Below are 26,882 nucleotides of genomic sequence, written 5' to 3' on the forward strand. Positions count from 1 at the left end.
AACATCCATTAATAATAGGAATGTGGAATATACAAGGTATGAATCTAGGAAAATAGGAAGTCATCAAAAATGAAATTGAATGCATAAAGATCAATATTCTAGGCATCAGGGAGCTGAAATTGACCAGTAATGGCCATTTTGAATTAGAAATTATATAGTCTACTACACCAGGAAGGACAAATTGAAGAGGAATGGCATTGCATTCATCGTCAAAAAGAACATTTCAAGATCTATCCTAAAGTACAACACTGTGATACGATAATATCCGTATGCCTACAAGGAAGACCAGTTAATACAACTATTATTCAAATTTAAACACTAACCACTAATGCCAAAGATGAGGAAATTGAAGTTTTTATCAACTTCTGCAGTCTAAAATTGATCAAACATGTAATCAAGATGCATAGATAATTACTGGTGATTGAAATGTGAAAGTTGGAAACAAATAAGAAGGAACAGTAGTTGGAAAATATGGCCTCGGTGATAGAAATGATGTCGGAGATCACACAGTAGAACTTTGCAAGACCAACGACTTCTTCATTGCTAATAACTTTTCCACCAGCATAAACAGCAACTATATCTGTGGACCTTGCCAGACGGAATACACAGGAATCTAATTGACTCATCTGTGGAAAGAGACAATGGAAAAGCTCAGTATCATCAGTCAGGACTAGGCCAGGGGCTGACTGTGGAACAGACCATCAATTGCACATATGCGAGTTCAAGTTGAAGCTGAAGAAAATTGGAAGAAGTCCATGAGTGCCAAAGTATGATCTTGGGTATATCCCACTTAAATTTAGAGACCATCTCAAGAATAGACTTGAAGCATTGAACACTAATGACTGAAGTCCAGACAAATTATGGAATAACATCAAGGACATCTTAAATGAAGAAAGCAAGAGGTCATTAAAAAGAGAGAAAGGAAAGAAAAGACCAAAATGAACATCAGTAGAGACTTTGAAATTTGCTCTTGAAGGTAGAGTAACCAAAAGAAACCCGTTGCCAACAAGTCGATTCCAACTCATAGCCATCCTATAGGACAGAGTAGAACTGCCCCATAGAGTAGCTAAAGCAAAATGAAGAAATGATGAAGTAAAAGAACTGAACAGAAGATTTCAAAGGGTGGCTCAAGAAGACAAAGTAAAGTATTGTAATGAAATGTGCAAACACCTAGAGTTAGAAACTCGAAAGGGAACAACATGCACGGCATTTCTCAAGCTGAAAGACCTGAAGAGAAAATTCAAGCCTCGAGTTGCAATACTGAAGGGTTCTACAGAGAAAGTATTAAATGATGCAGGAAGCATCAAAAGAAGATGGAAGGAATACACATAGTCACTGTACCAAAAAGAATTGGTCAATATTCAACCATTTCAGGAGGTACCATATGATCAAGAACCAATGGTACAGAAGGAAGAAGTCCAAGCTGCACTGAAGGCATTAGCGAAAAACGAGTCTCCGGGAATTGACTGAATACCAGTTGAGATGTTTAACAAATAGATGTAGTGCTGGAAGAGCTCAATCATGTATGTCAAGAAATTTGGAAGGCAGCTACCTGGCCAACCCAATGGAAGAGATTAATATTTGCACCCATTCCAAAGAAAGGTGATCTAACTGAAAGCAGAAATTATGGAACAATATCATTAATATCATACACAAGTAAAATTTTTCTGAAGATGATTGAAAAGCGGTTGTAGCAGTACATTGACAGGAACCTTCCAGAAATTCAAGCTGGATTCAGAAGAGGGTGCTGAATGAGGGATGTCATTGCTGATGTCAGATGGATCTTGAGTGAAAGCAGAGAATACCAGAAAGATGTTTACTTGTGTCTTACTATGAAAGGCATTCGACTGTGTGGATCATAATTATCATAATTGTAGATAACGTTACAAAGAATAGGAATATAGAACACTTAATTGTGCTCATGAGGAACCTATACATAGACCAAGAGGCAGAAGAGGCAGTTGTTCAAATAAAACAAGGGGATATTGAATGGTTTAAAATCAGGAAAGGTGTGTGTCAGGGTTGTATCCTTTCACCATACTTATTCTATCTGTATGCTGAGCAAATAACCCAAGAACTGGACTACATGAAGAAGAATGTGGCATCAGGATTGGAGGAAGACTCATTAACAATCTGTGATATGAAGATGACATATCTGCATACCTTGCTTGCTAAAAGTGAAGTGGAATTAAAGCACTTATTGACGAACAGCAAAACTACAGCCTTCATATGGATTACACTTCAACATAAAGAAAACAAAAATCCTCACAACTGGACAAATAAGGAACAATATGGCACACTGAGAATAGATTGAAGTTGTCAAGGATTTCATTTTATTTGGATCTGCCATCAACGTCCGTGAAAGCAGCAGCCAAGAAATCAAACGACACATTGCACCGGCAAGTCCTCTGCAAAAGACCTTTGTAAAGTGTCAAAAAGCAAAGGTGTCGTTTTAAGGACTAAGGTGCACCTGACCCAAGCCATGGTATTTTCAATTGCCTTATACGCATGTGAAAGATGCACAATGAATAAGGAAGAACATATTATCAGGAGGGACCAGTCCCTGGAGAAGGACATCAAGCTTGGTAAAGTACAGGGCCAGCAAAAAAGAGGAAGACCCTCAATAAGATGGATTGACACAGTGGCTGCAACAATGGGCTCAAGCAAAACAAAGATTATGAGGATGGCACAGGACCAGGCAGTGTTTCGTTCTGTTGTGCATAGGATCACTATGAGTCAAAACCGACTCAACTTCACCTAACAGCAACAACAATCTAAGTTTGAAAGACACAATTATGATAATTATGATCCACACAGTCGAATGCCTTTCATAGTAAGACACAAGTAAACATCTTTCTGGTATTCTCTGCTTTCACTCAAGATCCATCTGACATACATATAAGCCAAAATTAACATTACCAAATTTTATTGGGGATTATAATTTGGTATTCCACCACGATGTCTGGTTTCTGATGGCACCGGGCCGACCCCTGACATTCTCTGGACTGATGCTTTGTCATTATCGTACTTTCAGGGTTATCATTGTGGGTTAAGGTCTTCAATGGCTACTTTCTTTTTTTTTTAATAATATTTTATCATAGTTCCAGGACAGGTTTACACAGCAGTTTAGGTTCCTGTTTAACAATTTCTACACAAATCATTCAGTGACATTGGTTATATTCTTTAGCGTGCATGGACATTCTCATTATTTCTGTTCTGGTTGTTTCATATCTGTTAATCTAGTTTCCCTACCCCCTTAAATTCTTGTGTTTGTCTTAAAGTAATTGTTGACCGTGTGGTCTGATATAGGTCATTTTTTAAAGGAGTACAGTACTTACACGTGATATTCATTATTTTATGAGCTAATCTCTTATTTAGCTACAAGGTGATCTCAGGGGTTATTTTCAGTTCAAGGCTTAAAGAGTATACATGGGAGGTGGCCGAGATGGTGGAGTAGTCAGATGCTTCCTGTGGTCCCTCTTACAACAAAGACTCAAAAAAACAAGTGAGTCTATTATATATGACAATTGAGGAGCCCTGAATATCAAAGTTGAGGAGTCAGACTGAGCAGTAAGGGGAGGGAGAGACAGTTCAGCAGCAGGGAGGATTTGCCAGACCTGACCTGGTCAGCGCCCTGCAGGCTGGATCGGCTGGCGAGCAAGGGCTGAGGCAAGCAGTAGTGCTCAGGACGCATTTTCCACATTGCGAGAAACCAAGTGGTGGAAAGTCTGCTCAAGCCTCTGGAACCAGGGAGAATCTGCCCTGAATCGACAAAAGATATGTACAAGCGTCTAACCTGCCGCATGGACCAAAAAAACCCTCGCCCACCTTGGGAAGTACCTCTCTCCCATTCATCTGCCCCCTTGCAGCTCTGCTCCGTGTCCCAGTCCAGCTTCAGTGATTGTTGCACCCCCGGCCAGAAGTAGGACCCATGTTCTGAGCAATTCTCTTGGCTTTGGAGAGGGAACAAATTAACAAACAGGAAAAAACAATCTGCCAGCTCCCCTAAGCCAGGAACTCAGGGTAGGCACAGCCTCTTCGACAAGCAAAGGCATAAGGGTTCCATGAACTTTGAATGTCTTTCACCCCTGCCTAGAACTATGTGGGCCCATTTCAAAAACGTAGGCTTCCCTCATTAACACAGTACAACAGAGTATATACCTGAAGCCTATTTTCAACTGCAACAGCTAAGAGGGAGTGACAGATTTGTGACATTTGACACTGCCCTGCCATTAAGCACGGTCCTCGCCTACCCACAGCAGGGTCCTGAGGACTGGTGGCACCATCCATTCCACCTAGCCACCCACAACAGGTGTCTGAGAATAAGTGGTGCCTCCCAGTCCTTACAGCCAACAGCACTGGGTGCCCATAGTCCAGCTGCAAAACCCACCCACCTAAGCACTCTAGGGAATAAAGACATGCTTTCCACCAAGGCACTCACGGGCAGCCATCAGCCGCCTGCCTTGCTGAGCACATGACCCCCTACTGCAGCCAGATACCTGTGACTACTCTAATCATCTCTGTCCATCTAGGACTGTAGGTGAGAGCCTGCACCACCCACATTTGGTGACTGACAACCTGGATACCTCAGCTGAATCCACACGAGAAAAGTAAATGGACTCCTGGGCTCGCATACCTAGCAACAGCTCTAACAATCTGGTGACAGGATGTGAGAGCTTCAAAGACACCAATAATCAAAGTAGCTCACACAACCAGCCTATCTGGGCATATCAAAACAAGAAGCTAGGACACAGCTTTTATATTTATAGTTATATAAATAAATATAATAACTTATTGATGGCTCAAAGATGACAGTCAATATCAAATCACATAAAGAGGCAGAACATGATGGCTTCAGCAAGGGACCAACCAAAGAACTAAGAAACCTCCCAGAGGAAGATAATTTCTTAGAATTACCAAAGGTAGAATTCAAAAGATTAATATACAGTCACCAAGACATATTATAATTAAACTTGCCAAAACCAAAGGTAAAGAGTGTCCTGGTTATCTAGTACTGCTATAACAGAAATACCACAAGTGGGTGGCTTTAACAAAGAGAAATTTACTTCCTCACAGTCTAGGAGGCTGCAAGTCCAAATTCAGGGTATCTGCTCCAGGAGAAGTCTTTTTCTCTCTGTGAGCTCTGGAAGAAAGTCCTTGTCCTCAATCTTCCCCTGGTCAAGGGGCTTCTCAGGCACAGGGACCCCATGTCCAAAGGATGTGCTCTGCTCCTGGTGCTGCTTTCTTGGTGGTATTAGGTCGCCCACTCTCTGCCTGCTTCCCTTTCATCCTTGATAGATAAAAGGTGGTACAGGCCACACACCAGGGAAACTCCCTTTACCTTGGATCAGGTTGGTGACCTCAGTAAGGATGGTGTTACATTCCCACTCTGATCCTCTTAACATAAAATTACAATCACAAAATGGAGGACAACCACACAATACTGGGACTCATGGCCTAACCAAGTTGATACACACATTTTTGGGGGGGACATATTTCAATCCATGACAAAGAGATAATTTTAAGAGTGGCTGGGGATAAACAAACGGTCGTCTATAAAAGAGAGTCAATAAGACTAAATGCTGACTACTCAGCAGAAACCATGCAGGCAAGAAGGCAATGGGATGACACATATAAAGACTTGAAGGAAAAAATTGCCAGCTGAGAATTATATATCCAGCAAAACTGTCTGTCAAATATGATGGCAAAATTAGGACATTTCCAGATAAACAGTAGTTTAGGGAATTTGTAAACATCAAGCCAAAATTACAAGAAATACTAAAGGAAGTCCTCCAGATACGAAAACCAATAACATCAGATAACAACCCAATACTAGAACACAGGACAGAACAACAAGATATCAACCCAGATATGAAAGTCACAAAAATAAATCAAAGCTAAAACACTGAAAATAGGGAAAAAGAGACACCAATATGTAAAAGATGGCAATATTAAAACAAAATAACACAAAAAAACCAAACATGTTGCCCTCTTATTCATTTTGACTCATAGCGACCCTACAGGACAGAGTAGAACTGCCCCATAGGGTTTGCAAGGAGCCCCTGGTGGATTCGAACTGCCAACCTTTTGGTTACCAGCTGTAGCTCTTACCAAAAAAGAGGGACTAAATAAAGTAGTCATAGAACTTTCATATGGAGAGGAAGTCAAAGCTATATCAAGAAACAAAAGATTGGTTTAAACGTAGAAAAATACAGGTAAATATTAAGGTAACCACAAAGGAAATTAACAATCCTACACAGCAAAATAGAAAAACATAAAGACTCAACAAATACAAAATCAACAATGAAAAAGACGAAAAGAAAATACTTAAGAAAAACAACTCAGCACAGAATATTAAGTGGAAGAAACTGTCAGCAACACACACACACACAAAAATACATCAAAATGACAGCACTAAACTCATACCTATCAATAATTAAACTGAAGGTAAATGGACTAAATGCACCAATAAAGAGACAAGAGAGTGGCAGAATGAATTTAAAAAAAAAAATCCATCTTAGACTTAAAGACACAAACTAAAACTCAAAGGATGGAAAAAATTTTATCAAGCAAACAACAATCAAAAAAAGAGCAGGAGTGACAATATTAATCTCTGACAATATAGACTTTAAAGCAGTATTCACCGCAAAGGAGAAGGAAGGACACTATATAATAATTAAAGTGTCAATACACTAGGAGGACATAACCATAATAAATATTTATGCACCCAATAACAGGGCTGCAAGATACATAAAACAAACTCTAACAGCATTGAAAAGTGAGATAGACAACTCCACAATATTAGTAGGAGACTTCAACACACCACTTTTGGGGAAGGACAGAATATCCAGAAAGAAGCTCAATAAAGACACGGAAGATCTAAATGCCACGATCAACCAACTTGACCTCACAGACATATACAGAACACTCCATTCAACAGTAGCCAAGTACACTTTCTTTTCCAATGCAAATGGAACATTCTCTAGAATCGACTACATATTACGTCTTAAAGCAAGCCTTAGCAGAATCCAAAACATCAATATTTTACAAAGCATCTTTTCTGACCATAAAGCCATAAAAGTAGAAATCAATAACAGAAAAAGCAAGAAAAAAAAATCAAATACACAAAGACTGAACCACACCTTGCTCAAAAACTACTGGGTTATAGAAGAAATTAAGGACAGAATAAAGAAATTCACAGAATCAAATGAAAATGAAAACGTATCCTACCAGAACCTTTGGGACACAGCAAAAGCAGTGATCAGAGGTCAATTTATAGCAATAAATGTACACATCAAAAAGAAGAAAGGGCCAAAATCAATTAACCCTACAACTCAAACAAATACAAAGAGAGGAGCAAAAGAAGCCCACAGGCACCAGAAGAAAGGAAATATTAAAAATTAGAGCAGAAATAAATGAAATAGAGAATAGAAAAACAATTGAGTTAATGAGACCAAAAGCTGGTTCTTTGAAAAGATCAACAAAATCGATAAACCATTGACCAAACTGGCAACAGGAAAACAGAAGAGGAAGCAAATAACTCAAATAAGAAATGAGATGGGTGATATCACAACAAACCCAACTGAAATTAAAAGAATCATAACAGAATACTATGAAAAATTGTACTCCAACAAATTTGAAAACCTAGAGGAAATGGACAAACATCTAGAAACACATTACCCACCTAAACTAACACAGAGGTAGAACAACTAAATAAACCTGTAACAAAAGAAGAGATTGAAGAGGTAATTAAAAAACTCCCCCTACCCCCACAAAAAGCCCTGGCCCTGACAGCTTCACTGGAGAATTCTACCAGACTTTCAGAGAAGAGTTAAAAGCAGTACTACTAAAGGTACTTCAGAGCATAGGAAAGGATGGAATACTCCCAAACTCATTCTATGAAGCCAGCATAACCGTCATACCAAAACCAGGTAAAGACACCACAAAAAAAGAAAATTATAGACCAATATCCCTCATGAACTTAGACACGAAAACCCTCAGCAAAATTCTAGCAAATAGAATTCAGCAACATATCAAAAAAATTGTTCACCATGATCAAGTGGGATTCATACCAGGTTCAACATTAGAAAAACAATTAACGTAATCCACCACATAAATAAAACAGAAGATAAGAGCCACTGATCGTATCAATTGATGCAGAAAAGACATTTGACAAAGTCTAACACCCATGCATGATAAGAACTCTCAGCAAAACAGGAATAGAAGGAAAATTCCTCAACATAATAAAGGGCATTTATACAAAGCCAATAGCCAACATCATCCTAAATGGAGAGAGCTGAAAGCATTCCTGTTGAGAACAGGAACGAGACAAGGATGCCCTTTATCACCACTCTTATTCAACATGGTGCTGGAGGTCCTAGCCAGAGCAATAATGGAAGAAAAAGAAATAATGGGCATCCAAATTGGTAAGGAAGAATTAAAAGTATCCTTATTTGCGGATGATAGGATCTTATACACAGAAAACCCCAAAGAATCCACAAGAAAACTACTGGAACTAACAGAAGGTTTTGGCAAAGTATCAGGATACAAGATAAAAAAAAAAATGCAAGATAAACACACAAAAATCAGTTGGATTCCTGTACACCAACAAAGAGAACGTCAAAGAGGAAATCACCAATTCACTACCATTTACAATACCCCCAAGAAGATAAAATACTTAGGAGAAAATCTAACCAGGGATGAAAAAAGACCTATACAAAGAAAACTACAAGACACAACTGCAGGAAACCAAGAGACCTACATAACTGGAAAAACATAACTTGCTTAGGAAGATTCAACATTGTGAAAGTGTCAATTCTACCCAAAGCAATCTAGATACAATGCAATCCTGATCCAATTCCAATGACATTTTTTAATGAGATGGAGAAACAAATCACCAACTTCATATGAAAGGGAAAGAGGTCCTGGATAAGTAAAGCATTACTGAAAAAGAAGAACAAAGTAGGATGCCTCACACTATCTGACTTTAGAACCTATTATACAGCCACAGTAGTCAAAACAGCCTGGTACTGGTACAACAACAGACACATAGACCAATGGAACAGAATTGAGAATCCAGACATAAATTCATCCACCTATAAGCAGCTGATATTTGACAAAGTCCCAAAGTCCATTAAATGGGGAAAAGACAGTCTCTTTAACAAATGATTCTGGCGTAACTGGATATCCATCTGCAAAAAAATGAAACAAGACCCATACCTCACAGCATGTACACAGACTAACTCAAAATGGATCAAAGACCTAAATATAAAATCTAAAACAATAAATATCATGGCAGAAAAAATTGGGACAATGCTAGGAGCCCTAATACCTGGCATAAACAAAATATAACTAACAGTGCACAAACACCAGAAGACAAACTAGATAACTGGGAGCTCCTAAAAATCAAACACTTATGCTCATCAAAAGACTTTACCAACAGAGTAAAGAAACAACCTACAAGCCAGGAAAAAAAAAATTTGGCTAAGACATATCGCATCAGGGGCTAATCTCTAAAATCTACAAGATACTGCAAAGCTTCAACAACAAAAAGACAAATAACCCAGTTAAAAAAAGGGCAAAACATATGGACAGGTACTTCACCAAAGAAGACATTCAGGTAGCTAACAAATACACGAGGAAAGGCTCATGATCATTAGCCGTTAGAGAAATGCAAATCAAAGCTGCAGTGAGATATCATCTCACCCCAACAAGGCCAGAATTAATCCAGAAAACACAAAACAATAATTGTTGGAGAGGCTGTGGAGAGAATGGAACACTTATACACTGCTGGTGGAAATGTAAAATGGTATAACCACTTTGGAAATAGATTTGTTGCTTCCTTAAAAAGCTAGAAATAGAAATACCATAGGATTCTGCAATCCCACTTCTTGGAACATATCCTAGAAAAATAAGAGCCTTTACACGAACAGATATATGCACACCCATGTTCGTTGCAGCACTGTTCACAATAGCAAAAAGATGGAAGCAACCTAGGTGCCCATCAATGGACAAATGGATAAACAAATTATGGAATATTCACAGAAAGAAATACTACGCAACAATAAAGAACAATGATGAATCTGAGAAACACCTCACAACATGGATGAATCTGTAAGGCATTATGCTGAGTGATATTAGTGAGTTGCAAAAGGACAAATATGCTGAATGATATTAGTGAGTTGCAAAAGGACAAATATTATATGAGACCATTATCATAAGAACTCAAGAAAAGGGTTACTCCCAGAAGAAAACATTGTTTGATGGTTACAATGGTAGGGAGGGAGGGATAGGGGAATTCACTAACTAGATAGTAGACAAGAATTATCTTAGGTGAAGGGAAGGACAACACACAATACAGAGGAAGTAAGCAAAACTGGACTAAACCAAAATCTAAGAAGTTTCCTGAACACAACCAAACACTTTGAAGGACAGAGTAGCAGGAGCAGGGGTCTGGGCACCATGGTTTCCAGGAACACCTAGGTCAATAGGTATAACAAAGTTTATTAGGAAAATGTTCTGCATCCTGTTTTGGTCAGTGGTGTCTGGGGTCTTAAAAGCTTGTGAGCAGCCATCTAAGATGCATCGATTGGTCCCAACCCATCTGGAGCAAAGGAGAATGAACTCCAAAGACGCAAGGAAAATACTAGGCCAAGAAAGAAAAAGTGCCACATAAACCAGAGATTCTATCAGCCTGAGACCAGAAGAACTAGATGGTGCCTGGCTACCACCAATGACTGCCCTGATAGGGAACACAACAGAGAGCCCTTGACAGAGCAGGAGAAAAGTTTGGTGTAGAACTCAAATCCATGTAAAAAGACCAGACGTAATGGTCTGACTGAGACTAGAGGAACCCCAGAAGACATGGCCCCAGACTCTCTCTTAACCCAGAACTAAAACCATCCCCAAAGCCAACTCTCTTCAGAAAAAGATTAGACTGGACTATAAAACATAAAATAATACTCGTGAAGTGTATGCTTCATAGTTCAAGTAGGTATACGAGACTAAACGGACAGCTCCTGTCTGGAGGCGAGCTGAGAAGGCAGAAAGGAATAGGAGCTGGTTGAATGGACATGGGAAATCCGGGGTGGAAAGGGGAGTGTGCTGTCACATTATAGGGATAGCAACTATAGCAACTAGGGTCACATAATAATAGGTGTATAAATTTTTGTATGAGAAAGTAACTTGAGCTGTAAACTTTCACCTAAAGCACAAAAAAAGAAAAAAACTGAAGAGTATATCAGGACAATAATCTCAGGGAATCTTCCAGTCTCAACCAGTCCAGTTAAGTCTGTTTTGTTCTTGGTTTTGTTTTTTTTCCTAAGGAGTTGGAGGTTCTAACCCAACCTGTCGAGGTTCTATTCCACGTTTTTCTCCCTTTCTATCAGAGTCTGTCTATTGCGACACTGATTAGAAAGGTCGGTAATGATAGCCAGGCACCGTCTAGTTCTCCCGGTGTCAGTGTAGATGAGGCTGTGGTTTATGCAGACTATTCGTCCTGTGGACTAGTTTCTTCCTTGAGGCTTTGGTTTCTTTCTTTCTCTTTTTGTTCCAGACAAGTACAAACCAACAGTTGTATCTCAGGTGGCCACTTGGAAGCTTTTAAGACCCCAGACACTCCTGGCGAAACTAAGGTGTAGAACATAACTTTATGAACTATATTAAGCCAATTGACCGAGATGGTCCACGAGTCTATGATCCTAATCCTTCGAACCCAGAAAGCCAATTCCACGAAGTGTTTGGTTATGTCTAAGAAGAAAATGGCTACTATTCTTGCTTTTAATTACAATTTACTGTCAATATCGTCCCATCATTATTAAGTTAATTGGATTCGTGTGGTTAATCTTAAAGTGGGTAGTAATGCCTATTTGCTTCAACAGTATATTTGGCCTCTAATTTTCCAGTAATTATGCCTAAAGCCAATTATGCATTGCAGTTTAAATGTGAATCACTTATGCCTTGCTTGCTAACGCACGGGTAAACATAATCCCCCCAAATATACTTTACATCGACCCCTGGATAATACCGTTGTCGTTTCCCCACCGGTACCTGGTGAGAAAGGGTGAGGTAGACTGATTCTGGGTTATCTTCTTCTGCTTGAAGTAGCTCCAGAAGGGAAACAAACAAAGTGATTGAAAGCCACTGCTTTAGACTCTGGGAGGAAATAATTGAATACATGGCGCGCTTCGCAAACAGCCTCCAAACGGCACGTGGAGACTCATTTCCCTCGGGAGATGCCTGGCAATAAGTGCCCACACTTACTTTTTCCAACCCCCACTCAGCTGCGGTCTCTGTAGTTGTAGCGGGAACTAACAGAGGCCGACTGATCAGGTGGCAGGGCAGTGACCAGGGGTGGGGGCCGGGCGGGGTGCTCCTGGAGCAAAGGTTTCAGAGCAACTGCAAATACCAGTGGCAGAGCCTCAAACAACACCAAGCTCTGCAAAAAGTGGCCATAGCTGGCAGCTTAAAGTGTCTGTTTAGGGTTGTGATGGCTGCTGGTTGCACATCACTAAAAGGCAAGTGCCCATGAAAGCCCCAAGCGACTCTGGGAGACTGGTCACTTGGGGGTTTCTTTGGGAATTGAGTGTTTAGTAATCCCCCCAAAATGGCCTGGGCTGACTTGAGGTACCATTGTCGTCTCTTCCTCCTCTGTGCGCCTTGCCAAATTTTATTTGTATCTCTGTTACAGCACTGTATCTTTCTTGCTGTTGAATAGGAAAATTAACAGACATCTTAATTTGATTTTAAGGTTTTTCTTGTTGTGGTGTGATGGATCACTTTTGTGTGGCCTTTCTTGCCGTGGTCTTGTAATTCCCACCCAAGTGATTGGGTGGAACTGTATAAATAAGGTAATTGTGACCTACCAAGGGTATCGATCAGTTTTTCCATCCCACTAGGCTTAAAATGAGCCAAGCCAGAGATGGGAAGAGAGGATCTCATCATCACCAAGGAAGAAGAGCCAAGAGCAAAGCCTGCCCTTTGGATCTGGGAACCCTGTGCTGATAAGCTCCCGGAACCAAGAAAGGGGGTGGGGAGCTGTAATACTGAAGATGGTGAGAACCAGTGACAGAGAAATGGCAGGAGACACTGGCAGGAGATGGCGTGGTGGGCTTCGCAGCCCACAGAGCAGAAAGCTGAGTGCCTCCAGGCAGGAGGCTTGTTGGCAAAGTAGGGTGTCTCTGGGCACTTGATGAAGCTAGGTTTGCTGACCCATGGAGCTAGAGCTGAAGAAACCTTGGTGGTGTAGTCGTTAAGAGCTAGGTCTGCTGGCAGTTCAAATCCACCAGGCATTCCTTGGAAACTCTATGGGGCAGTTTTACTCTGTCCTATAGGGTCGCTATGAGTTGGAATCGACTTGATGGCAAGGAGTTCGTTTTCATTTGTTCTTTCAGAGCTAGAGCTGAGCGCCTTCGGGCTGAGACTTGCTGGCAGAACGGGGTGCCTGGGGCACTTATCGGCAGAGCTAAAGAACTTTGTAACATTTACCCCATCACGGTAGAGGCCAGGCCAATGGGCTGAAGGTCAGAGAAAGAACTGCCTTTGGGCATGCTGGAAAGGGGCTGTCCTGATCTAAGAGCTGTATCCTGAGTGTTCCTGAACCTTAATTGTAACCTGTTAAAATCATAACCTGTAACCTAATAAACCCATAACGGTGAGTATTGTCTGTGAGTTTCATGTGGGCATTGCAACTACTTCTCAAACTCAGCAGAGAAGTAGAGAGTGCTGTGGGAGGGATGGTTGGTGCCATGGATTGAATCAGGTCTCCAAAAAAATGTGTGTATCAGTTTGGCTGGGCCATGATTCCGGGTATTGTGTGATTTTCCTATATGTTGTAAATCCTGCCTCTATGATGTTAATGAGGGAGGACGGGCGGCAGTTGTGTTAGTGAGGCAGGACTCAGTCTACAAGACTGGATTGTGTCTCGAGGCAATCGCTTGACATATAAAAGAAAGAAGCAAGCAGAGAGACAGGGGGACCTCATACCACCAAGAAAGCAGTGCCAGGAGCAGAACGCATCTTTTGGACTCAGGGTCCCTGCGAGGAGAGGCTCCTAGTCGGGGGGAAGATTGATGAGAAGGCCCACTGAGAGAGAAATCCTTCCCCTGGAGCTGACACTGAATTTGGAGCTGGCCTTGAGCTTGGACTTTTAGCCTAATTTACTGTGAGAAAATAAACTCTTTCTTAAAGCCATCCACTTGTGGTATTTCTGTTATGGCAGCACTAGATAACTAAGGTGTCAAAAATGGCAAAAAGGTTGGAGGGTAGAGGCATGTCTGACCTTGGCTTCATAGGAATCAGCCTCGGGCTGCCGATCTTGATTCTCCTTCCACCTTGTGAAATTAGAAGAGGTCAGATGCCGCCCACCCCACCCACACCGTTTTTTACCCTTGTCCACGAAACCAAATATTAACCATAAAAAGCCTGACTCAAACTGTGAAATCATGCCAGAAACTGCTCTACAGAAATGTAAATTTGTCTTCTTTCTGTGAGTTGCTCTCATTTTTCTCCTACAACATGTGAGCTTCCTCTAACAAGAGGTTTCAGTTTTCTTTTACTTTCTGCTTAGCAACCCCAGAAGGAAGGAGGACTTCTCTTTCTTAGTATCGTATATAAGTCCAGGGAAGGCTCTGATGGGCAGATCTGGGTTGCATGGCCATCTCTGTGGTGAGGGGACAAGGGGCTTGTGATTGGCAGTACCATCAAACTGGAGAGAGGGGATGGGAACCAAAGCAGGGAGAGGAAATTGCCCTGAAAAAAAGGGTATGTAAATGCTGTTCCCAAAAATAAGGATGGGGGTGGAGCCGAGTGGATTTGAGCAGACAAAATAGTAATTGTCACGTCAATGTGATACCACATGTAAGGCCATAGTACCTGGTATCTAAATGGATGTTAAACTGAGTCACCCGTTTCCTTCCCTTTTGGCAGCCCTAATTCCCCTGTTCTTGGTGCCTCCCTGCTCCTTGCCCAAATATCCTTGCCCCAGCTGCACCGCAGTCACTTCTGAGACTATTGGGAAACTACAGTCAAAGAGGGCTGAAAGGGTTCCTTTAGGGGCAAGAGAGAATTGTGCCTTTGTTCCGAAACAGAAGATAAGTTTGTGGGGAAATCAGAAAGCTATGGTAAAAGAGAAAGGAAAGATGTCACTGAGAAGCCATCATGGGTCCTAGCCTCTCTGTGCTTGAGGAATTATAGGTGGGCGCACAGCAAGTCCCATTAGACTTAGTGGCAGGGTTCAGAGAGGCATCAGTAGGGTGACAGGCAGGGCTTCTTCCCTTCTTTCCTCCTCCTCTCCTCTTCTGTTTTCACAGCATCAGAGAGCTCCAGGCAATGTTACTTCCTGTGCCAGATCCCCGGCACAGGGAGGCCAAAACCAACGGCTGAGATACTTGGGCAGGAGGCAGAGAGTACTTTAAACCATCTAGATAAGGCCCAGTGCGGGCATATCAGATTCAGCCCAGTAACCTGTACCAGGGGCTGTTTTTGAGTCAAGGGCAAAGAGAACAAACATCTTGGGGGTGGGGGTGGAGGTGAGGGAGGATTGTTGATGGACCAGGGCTCTTCTAGGCCCTCTGAGTGTGCAGTAGTAGCAGCCCTGGCAATAGATTCAGTGCCAGTAGAAATCATTTACTCCAGGATTGGGAGAAATCAACACCTATGCAAGGATTTATGCTGAGTTCTCATTTTATTTCCCACTGAAAGCATATTCCAATAAGTCTAGCAGAATGGAGAGAAAGAAGTAAATATGGTTCCCGCTGTTGCTGTTAGTTGCCGTTGAGTCCATTCCAACTCATGGTGACCTCATGTGTGCCGGTTAGAACTCCTCCAAAGGGTTTTAAAGGCTGTGACCTTTTGGAAGAAGATTGCCAGGCCTGCCTTCTGAGGCACCTCTGGATGGGTTCCAAATGCCCACCTTTTGGCTAATAGTCAAGTGCTTAACCATTTGTTCCACTCAGGGAGCGCTATATGGTTCCTAAGCCGTGGTATTTTCAATCACCTCATATGCATGCAAAAGCTGGATAACGAGAAAGGAAAATAGAAGAATTGACAGATTTGAACTGTGGTGTTGGTGAAGCGTGTTGAATATGCCGTGGACTACCAGAAGAATGGACAAATCAGCCTTGGTGGGAGCACAGCCAGCACGCTCCTTAGAAGCGAGGATGGCGAGACTTCATCTCTCTTGCTTTGGACACATCATCAGGAGGGAGCAGTCTCTGAAGAAGGACATCATGCTTGGTAAAGTAGAGGGTCAGCAAAAAAGAGGAAGACCCTCAATGAGACAGACTGACACAGTGGCTGCAACAATGGGCTCAAACATACCAGTGATTGTGAGGACGACGCAGGACCAGACAACGTTTGGTGCTATTGTACATAAGTTCTCTATGAGTCAGAACCAACTTGACAGCACCTAACGACAACAACAACAAAGTTTTTGGCCATAATGAAATGGGGGGAGGGCCTAACTGGTGCAGGAGTTTGGGTACAGGAGAGAGGTGGTCACGGTGGCAAGCTAAGAAGTCCCTTTCCATGCAGCTGTGGTGTAGAAGAAAGAGAATGGGACATAGCATCAGGAGATCTGGATTTAAAACCTGACTCGGCCACTCACTTGCTGTGTGATCTTGGACAGGTCACTTTCCTCCTCTGTGCCTCAGTTTCCTCATCTGAGAAAAAATGAAGACAACGATACTTCCCTGGATTGTTGTCAGAATTAAAGGAGCAAATACTACCTTCCCCAGGGTGCTCTAGAATGTGTTGCAATTTGACAGAGCTGAGTTCGAATCCCATTCCAAACTAGAGAAATAGAGATACTTATGTGTGAAATGTTGAGACACCTGGAATTCCCTTCAGAATTATACAGAGATGTGGATGGAGTGTTACAGAAGTAAGACTGGCCATGAGCTGATGATGGTTGAAGGCAGGTGATGGATACCTGGGGTTTACTGTACTAATTTGTCTACTTTGTATACACAGGAAGTCCTCTTCTTGCAGGGTTCTGATATGCATCGATTTCAGTTACTATGGTTTAGTTAAATGACCTTGGTCCCTCCGGCAACACAATTCAAATTTCAGTTGTCACAGTATATTAACTGTGCATAATTGCGTAAAGTACCAACTCTGCTGCTAGCTCTTCAGTCCACAAATTGCTGCATAAATAACAGATGCCCATCGTCATCAATGATCAATCATGTCACTTCTTTCAAAGAAGTGGTTATTGGTTACTGCCCAACTGGTGTTCAGAAAAGCTTGTGTTGTGTTTTGGCTGATCTCCCAGTGACAAACCCACATGACATTTTACAAAAACGTATAACTGAAGGAAGGAATTGGCCAACAAAAATGAAAGTGTACCAAAGAAATGGAAAGTGATAACATGGAAAGTGCCTTTTGAGCTGAACATAATGGAAGTTTAGAGGAAATAGCTCACTCTGGGAATGTTGATGCTACCACCGTTGTGAAGACACCGTGTACCTGTGCAGGCAGAGGAACTTAGTTTAGGTGAACTCCTTGACATAAATGAGCAAAGTGGTTGTGACTCTAAGGATGAAATGTACCAGAGATAGTGGCACCGGGAAATGTCCTTAAAGCTCAAAGGATAAAATGTTGGAAATTGATCCAAACTTAGAAAGGAGTATAACAACTGCCAACATACAGAAAAATGTCCACTCCCTATCGTACATTATACGTCAAAAAGAAGGCAAACACTATTCAAACTACTCTTCATAAGTTTTTTTTCGTTGTAAAAATTTATGTAACACAACATTTGCCAGTTCAATGTTTTTCCCATGTAAAATTTAGTGATACCAATTAAATTAATCACGCTGTGCGTCAGGGTTGTATCCTTTCACCACACTTATTCAATCTGTGTGCTGAGCAAATAATCCGTGAAGCTGGACTCTATGAAGAAGAATACGGCATCAGAATTGGAGGAAGACTCATTAACAACCTGCGTTATGCAGATGACACAACCTTGCTTGCTGAAAGTGAAAAGGACTTGAACCACTTACTGATGAAGATCAAAGGCTACAGCCTTCAGTATGGATTACACCTCAACATAAAGAAAACAAAAATCCTCATAACCGGACCAATAAGGAAAATCATGATAAATGGACAAAAGATTGACGTTGTCAAGGATTTCATTTCACTTGGATCCACAATCAACATCCACGGGAAAAGCACTCAAGAAATTAGATGACGCATTGCATTGGGTAAATCTGCTACAGAGGACCTCTTTAAAGTATTAAAAAGCGAAGACGTCACCCTGAAGACTGAGGTGCGTCTGATCCAAGCCATGGCGTTTCCAGTCACCTCATATGCATGCAAAAGCTGGGCAATGAGTAGGGAGGACCAAAGAAGAATTCTTCCCTTTGAATTATGGTGTTGGGGAAGAATATTGAATGTACCATGAACAAACAGATCTGTCTTGGAAGAAGTACAGCCGGCATGCTCCTTAGAAGCCAGGATGGTGAGACTTTGTCTCACATACTTTGGATGTGTTATCAGGAGGGATCTGTTCCTGGAGAAGAACATCATGCTTCGTAAAGCAGAGGGTCAGCAAAAAAGAGGAAGACCCACATGACATTGTGTAATGAGATGGAATGACACAGTGGTTGCAAAAATGGGCTTGAGCATAACAACGATCGTGAGGATGGCGTCGGACCAGGCAGTATTTTGTTCTATTGTACCTAGGGTGGCTATGAGTCGGAACCAACTAGAAAGCACCTAACAACAACAGCAACAACAGCTGTACAAACATTACCAATAATTGTTGCCAAATTTTCCACCACCAGGAGCAGAAACTCACTGTTTCCTAAACAATGACTCCCTGGCTTCCCTCCTCCTGTGCCTAGTAACCACAAACAAACTTCGGTCTCTATGCATTTGCCTTTTCTAGAGATTTCACGTAAGTGGAATCCTACCACATACATCCTTTTGTGACTGACTTATTTCATTTCGTATAATGTTTCCACAGTTCATTCATGTTGTAGCATCTGTCAGGATTTCATTTCACTTTACAGGTGACATATAGCATATTTCGTTTGTCTGTTCCTCTGTTAATGAACACTTAACTGATAAGTTTTTTTACAAATAAATAAAACACTTTTATTTCCAATGCTTTAATGTTTTAAATTGCAGTGTGCTAAATAAACATTAGTTTTAATCTTTTTTTTCATTTCTCTATATATTCATAATTGATGGTAAGAGAGTTTCTAATGTTTTGACAAAAAATTTTTAAAAGTCACGAAGCAATAATCATTTTTCCATTGATTCTTAAGATAGTTTTTGCATGGTTTGAGCTTTCACGGTCATTTTTACAGTCCCGTACCACCATGCAGGCAGAGCCAGGGCTGGCAACAGTTAACATTTTTCAATACGAAATCTTTTTTTCCCCCTAATTCTCTTTCAACTACTTTCTTAGGAAGATTATTTAACCTTCCTTAGCCTCCTCATCTGTCAAATGGGGGTAATAATAGTGCCTACTTCACTGGTTGTGAAAATTGAATAAGCTAATACATGTCAAGTGCTCAGCAGAGTGACTGCCATAAGTAACACACTCAGGGAATGCTGGCTGCTGTTTTATTTACACACCTTTAGCAGAGGAGGGTAGAAGACACTAGGGGATAGAGAGGAACAGTGTTTTGTCACAGTAAGCACCGTAGTGCCATCAGATGCCTCAAAGAAAATGCTGCTCAAGTACTGCACAGGATTTCGGCACAGCTCTTTTTCTCTAGAAGCCTCCACTTCTGGATAAAAAAAAAAAACTCGTTAATGTAGGTTAGTGTTTCTCAGATTTTTTTTTTTTTTCATTATCACCTCAACCCCAAGGAGTCTTTTTTAAAAGGTCCCTGGGTGATGCAAATGGTGAATGGTGTGTGCTCAACTACTAACCTAAAGGTTGGTGGTTCGAACCCCTCAGCAGGACTGCAGAAGAAAGAGTTGGCAATCTGCTACCATAAAGATTACAGCCAAGAAAACTCTGTAGAGCAGTTCTCTGTAACACACGGGTCTCCATGAGTCGGGATTGACTTGATGGCAAAAGGTTATCTTTTTTAAGGAATCTTTTTAGACATTTTTTTTCTTAACACATCCCTTTCCATAAAACTTTAATGCCATAGATATCCTGTATACTAAATATTGTAAGTATATTCTTATTTTACACATAAAAAGAGTAAAGTCTGCTCCCCTGTCTTGGTCATCTAGTGGTGCTGTAACAGGAATACCACAAGTGGATGGCTTTAACAAAGAGAGATTTATTCTCTCACAATCTAGTAGGCTACAAGTCCAAATTCAGGGCATAGGCTCCAAGGGAAGGCTTTCCCTTTCTGGAAGCTCTAGAGGAAGGTTATTCTCGTCAATCTTCCCCTGGACTTGCTACTTCTCCGCACAGGAACCCCGGGTCCAAAGGATGCACTCTGCTCCTAGTGCTTCTTTCTTGGTGGTATGAGGTCCCCTTGTCTCTCTGCTCGCTTCTCTCTTTTATATCTCAAAAGAGACTGGCTCAAGACACTGCTGCTAATCCATCTTATTACATCATAGTGATAGGATTTACAACACTTAGGGAAATCACATCAGATGATAAAATGATAGACACTCATACAATACTGGGAATCATGACCTAGCCAAGTTGATAGATATTTTGGGGGGACACAATTCAATCCATGACACTCCCCAACCAATTTTCCCCTCTTCGGGACCATATGGCCCTTGTTGAAAATGTGTGATGTAGATGAAAATGTAGCAGACACTGTTGATGGCCAATGCCTTTCTAATGTCTTTGTCAGCAGCCCCTTTCATCTCCCTACTTCCTACCCTACCCGACTCCAGCCCCACCCACTGCTTTCTCCTTTCCCTGCCTTCCACATGGTCTTACATTTCACTATGTCAATGAGGCAACCCCGTTCTCCCTCTGCTAATGATTGATTAGGAATGGGCCTGTGAAATTGCTCTGGGAGGTAGCTTTGGGAAAGGTTTTTTTCACAAATAAAAAAGGACACACAGCCTGAGAGGTCAGATAGCCATCAGGTATCTTTTCCTATACACATGACCATGGACTTGGACATGACCATCATAAAGTAGAACTTAGTATGTTTTCAAGGCTCATTCATGTTGTAGCATCTATCGGGATTTCATTTCACCGTACGAGTAATACTCCATTATATGTATATAGCATATTTTGTTCGTCTGTTCCTCTGTTAATGGACACTTTCCTGATAAGTTCCCTTCACAAACAATGGAAGGTAGAAGGAACACCATTAGAAACTGTCCAGGAGAAGCTGGCTGCACAAGGGCTAAAGTACCCATGGGCCGCAGTGAAGACTGGAGGCACATGGGTGACTTTGCAAACAACGTTTCCTTTGTTGGTGTTAAAAGGACTCAAAAGAGGATTTGCTGCGTTTGGTATCGTAGGAGCTGAACTTTTACTGGAGTCCCTGTGGTATCGTGGGAGCTGAACTTTTACTGGAGTCCCAGAGTAAAAACAAGAAGCATCGCTGAAGACAGTACCTGGAAGTGTCTTAGTGGCTTCTTAACCGTCTTAAAAAATAAGATTTCTGTATTGTAGACTACTTGTCTGTGTGCTTGTCTTTAACTAATAGTAGTAAGATTTCATAAAATAAGAAAACTTAAAAAATCCTCATAACTGGACCAATAAGCAACATCATGATAAATGAAGAAAATATTGAAGTTGTAAAGGGTTTCATTTTACTTGAATCCACAATCAATGTCCATTGCAACATTGCGCAATTGCATTGGGCAAATGCGCTGCGAAAGATCTTTAAAGTGTTAAAAAATGCCACTTCGAGAACTAAGGTGCGCCTGACACAAGCCACGGTGTTGTCAATCACCTCATATGCATGTGAAAGCTAGACAATGAGTAAGTAAGACTGAAGAAGAATTGATGCCTTCGAATTATGGTTTTGGGAAGAATATTGAATACACCATGGACTGTCAGAAAAACGAACAACTCTGTCTTGGAAGAAGTACAACCAAAATGCTCCTTAGAAGCAAGGATGCTGAGGCTTTGTCTCACATACTTTAGACATATTATCAGGAGGGACCAGTCCCTGGAGAAGGACATCATACTTGGTAGAGGACCAGCAAAAAAGAGGAAGGCCGTCATCGAGATGGATTAACACGGTGGCTACAACAATGGGCTCAAACATAGCAATGATTGTGAGAATTGCACAGTACTGGACACTGTTTCATTCTGTTGTACCTATGGTCACTACGAATCAGAACTGAGTCAATGGCACCTAACAACAACAACAACAAAAGGGCATGCAAGAAGAGATGGCCTGACTTTCCCAATGGGTGTTGTCGTGTCTCAGTGTGAATGTGAAGGTAACTCTAGCAGATCTCTTTTGTCCATGAGGTGAGTTCGCTTAATGGCCTGACATGCTGAAGATGCAGAATGGAGATACCCAGGGTTCTCCATGACACCGAGTCACCAAACTAATCAACACAAGGCAGCTGCCTATCCTGGGACATCTTGAATATGATTTGGCTTGCTAAGTCAGTGTTTCAAGTTATTTATTGCCAAAAGGATCCGAAGTTATGTTTTTAAAAAAACTATGGGCAATAAAATAATTTTGAACAAAGATATTAATATAAAGCCAAAGTATTCTCATGAATTGAGGTTCGCTGCGTTTTAGAGACAAAGATGGAAAACATGTTCTCTTCCATTCCTGGACAACCTCATTTGTATCCATAGCTCCAGCACCCAGACTCTGGACTATCTGGGTTTGAATCCTACTCATTTCTTGACCAGCTGGATGGACTTGGTAAGCTACTTTTTGAGGTGTCAGTTCCCTTTTAAGTAAAATTGAGGCAGGAATATCTGTACTATATTGTGAAGATTAAAAGAAATCACGTGAATAAAATGCTTAGAAGAGGTCTAGCTCATATATATTGAATGTTAATAAGTGGTTGTTTTTATTACCAAATCTCTTATGCTGATGTCTCTCTCTCCAGCCCCGTCTTGTCCCATATTTTCTCTGGATATTTTCTTTGGCATTTTTCAGTGTTGTTGTTGTTGTTAGCTGCCATTGTGGCAGCCCCAACTCATGGTGACCCCAGGCACAGTAGAACGAATTGCTGCGCTGTCCTGCGCCATCCCCATGATAAGTTGAGTATTGAACCTTTGTGATCCATTGGGTTTTCATTGGCTGATTTTTGGAAGTAGATCACCAGGCCTTTTTTCCTACTCTATTTTAGTCTAGAAGCTCCACTGAAACCTGTTTGGCGTCACAGCAACAGACAGGGCTCCAAAGACAGTTGGGTGGTGGCTGGGGATGAGTTGCATTGGCTGGGAACTGAACCCAGGTTCTCCACGTGGAAGGCAAGAATTCTGCCACTGAATCACACCAATGCCTCATTTCAATGTGACTCAAATCTAATTCATTCCCTGCCTCCCCTAAACTACCACTTCACCGTCTATGCTCTTGATCCCAGTGAAGGTCCATGTTGACTTCTCAGTCTAGAATGTACATTAATACCTTTCTGTGTCTTTAAAAAATGTGTCTGGTGGCTAGCTACATGGAGTTACCTGATTAGTCCGAGATGTCAAGGTGGAAGAAACCCTGAAGGGACTTCAGAGCCAGAAGTGAATGCAGGGGATCATTATGGTGAACCCAGAAGGCATTTCTGTCAAGAGCATCACTGCCAACTCCACCACCACACAGTACACCAATCTCATGCACAACTTCATCTTGGAGGACAAAATTGACCCTCAGAATGACCTCACCTTCCCTGAATTCACTTCAAGAAAAATGAAATTATGGTTGCACCAGATAAAGACTATTTCCTGATTGTGATTCAGAATCCAACTGAATAAGCCACTCTCTTGGCTCCCTGTGTTATTCCTTAATTTAATGCTCTCCAAGAAGAATAGTGTTATCCACGCCCACCAGCCACAAGTGGAAATCATCTAAGAACCCACATATACCACTCTAGTGACCAAGGGTGGGCTGGCCGCTTCACCCATCCCAGCAAAGGACTCCTTCTGCTGCACCAACCACTCCTGAGTTCTCAGCCAAGGGTCTTCTCCCTCCAGGAGGATCCTCTCTCTGGTTACTTCAGGGGTTTGGAACAAGAGCTTGTGGGAAGTCCACACCTGGCTTCCTTCTGACCTTCAGTTCACTTGTTGCCCTTGGAAAAGGATTTTTCTTTAACTAAAAATAACCAAAATGCTTGCTTACTCTTATATATATATACACACACATATCTGGTATGGCCCAGTTCCTTGAACCCTCAGGTGCTATAAATGTCCTCCTCCCCTGGTCTCTCATAGCACTTTGTATCTTTAATATCACCTTTTAATTATGAGTAAATTACTATGCTGTCTTCTATTCTGAACTGTAAGCTCCTTGCAGACCAAGACTTTAATGGACACTTACTGGAAGGTGGCATGACATCCTTTCTGCCATTCCCTGACAGTACCCCCATTTTTCACTCAGTTATTTACTCTCTGGTTCATTGGCTTTGGAGATGACCCAATCTCCAGTTCCAGAGGTGGGTCTTTCTTGTCTACAGGTAATCCCATGCTGTTTGTCAAGGCAACTGGTTCAGGTCTGGGTTTCTGAACCAATCAATGCATGACATTCCTCTGGACACAGGGATTGGGTTTGGAAGCAGCATGTGACTCAGTTTGGACCAATGAAAAATGAAGTGAGCTTTGCTAAGTGTTTCTGGGAAAGAAGTGTCTTTGCTTTTAAAATTCAACCTCCAATGGATAAACAAAATGTGGTTTATACATATAATGGAATATTACTCAGCCATAATGAGAAATGAAGTCCTGCTCCATGCTACAACATGAATGAATCTTAAAAACATTATGCTGAGTGAAATAAGTCAGCCACAAAGGACAAATATTGTATGATATCACTTAAATGAAATAGGCAAATGGATAGAGAACAAAGCCTATTAGTAGTTACTGGGGGTGGGAGTAGAGGGCAAGGGGAAGTCATTGCTTGGGGGGCACCGAGATGCTGTCGATGATGGTGGAATAATTTGGAAACGTATAGGGATGAGTTTTGGTTTTTATAGGGATGATGATTGTACAACATGATGAATGTAATCAATGTCATTGAATTTTATATGGAAAAACTGCTGAATTGGAAAATGTTTTATTATACATATTTTTTACCACACACACACACAGATCAACCTTCATAAGAGCTTTCCTCTCTTTTGTAAATGCCAGAATCTTAAAAAAGCCATTTTGACACAACTAGGGAAACCAGCCTGAAAATGAAGCCAGTACACAGAGGGGAGATGACGCAGGAGCCACGGAATTAATCCAACCCTGAAGCCCACTCACCTTCCGAAGCCAAAACAACTGCTTATTAAGTTGGAGCCGAGTTCTCTGTGACTTGCAACGTGAAACGTGCTGCTGAAACAAGTGTCCTCCATGGTATTTGTCCCATGGCAGACATTCTACAATGCTTGCTGGGTTGGATGAACCCATGATTCTAGCAGCTCCCTCCTGACTCTCTGGGTCTTACCTGCAGAACTTCTCTGTTGGCACTTTTCCTACATAAGTCTTTGTCCACTCTGATCCCCAGGTGAGTGTGAGGCTTCTGGTAGGATTAGGTTATCAATTTCAAATACTGAAGCAGAGCTTTCTGAAGTGTCAAGAATGTTTGTGTCTACCCCGTCCACCTCTCTCTTGGAAACTCCTTGATGAACACTGGCAAATCTTAACTCACTGACTCCCCTTTTTCTAGACTTTGAACTGCAGCCTTTTAGATTATGATTGTAGTTATCATTTCAACATACTTTCATGAAGTTTTAAATTTATTACTTCCTGGTGGTAACTTTGAAATCTTCTAAAAATAATAAATAAACTGTCTACATATCACATTTTAGGATGGGTTATAGTTATTAAATATTCAGTCAGCAAATAATTGAGTTGCAAAGTCCCATACTATGTAATGATATAATTTTTAAGTAGCTTCTTGTGGATAATTTTCTTTATTCCTGGATGTGGACTATTAAGAGCTCTATTGTCAGTGAGTGATATTTCTGGACTTGAATATCTTATCCTTTGATTTCCTCCTGCCCCCGTCATTTATTATTTTAACTGGTACTCCTTTATCTTCTTGTTGTTGTGTACCATTGACTCAATTCCAATTCATAGCTATACTATGTGACAGAGTAGAACTGCCCTGTAGAGTTCCTAGGCTGCAATCTCTATAGGAGCAGATTGCCAGGTCTTTTCTCCCATGCAGCCACTGGGTAGGTTCAAACCACCAACCTTTTGGTTAGCAGCCAAGTGTTTAACCATTGCACCACCAGGGCTCCTTCTCCCTTATCTTTGACACATAATAGGGTCAATGAACTAAAACATAGCAACAATCATGAAGATGGTACAGGACTGGGCAATGTTTTATTCTGTTACGTATAAGGTCTCCATGAATAGGAGCCAAGTTAATAGCAACACACGACAACAACAATAGGGCCAGAAATTGGCAATAACTCTAATCAGACATCGATAGATAGGCCCAGGACCTAGGATATGGTCTGACATGAGAGTATCACCTAACCACACTGCCATGTATTGTGCCTGGCCAACCAGTTAGATCATCTCTCAGAGACCCTGAATGTGAACCATAAATAGAGCGGGATATAGAATGAGGGATGAAATGATTGATAAATACAATTACTTTAAAACTAAGCACTTCTGGTCATCTAAAGAACAGACAGAGAGTGAAAAGACAAGCCACAAACCAGGAGAAAATATTTGCAACATAATATGAGTGACTGTTATATAAAAGAATGTCTATAAATTAACACAAAAAAGACAGACAACCCAATAGGTGTATCAAAAAGTTTTGAACAGGCACAAAAGGGGAAATCCAAATGGCTAATAAACAATATAAAAAGATATTCAG

General features: G+C 41.3%; 1 pseudogene; it reads left to right on the forward strand.

The window, feature by feature from the left end:
- The first annotated feature begins 22,298 nt into the window (after positions 1–22,298).
- Positions 22,299–23,869, forward strand: LOC126066667 (dynein light chain roadblock-type 1-like; annotated as a pseudogene).
- The last annotated feature ends 3,013 nt before the right edge of the window (positions 23,870–26,882 follow it).

This window comes from Elephas maximus, chromosome 24 (genome assembly GCF_024166365.1).
Source record: "Elephas maximus indicus isolate mEleMax1 chromosome 24, mEleMax1 primary haplotype, whole genome shotgun sequence".
Lineage (NCBI taxonomy): Eukaryota > Metazoa > Chordata > Mammalia > Proboscidea > Elephantidae > Elephas > Elephas maximus.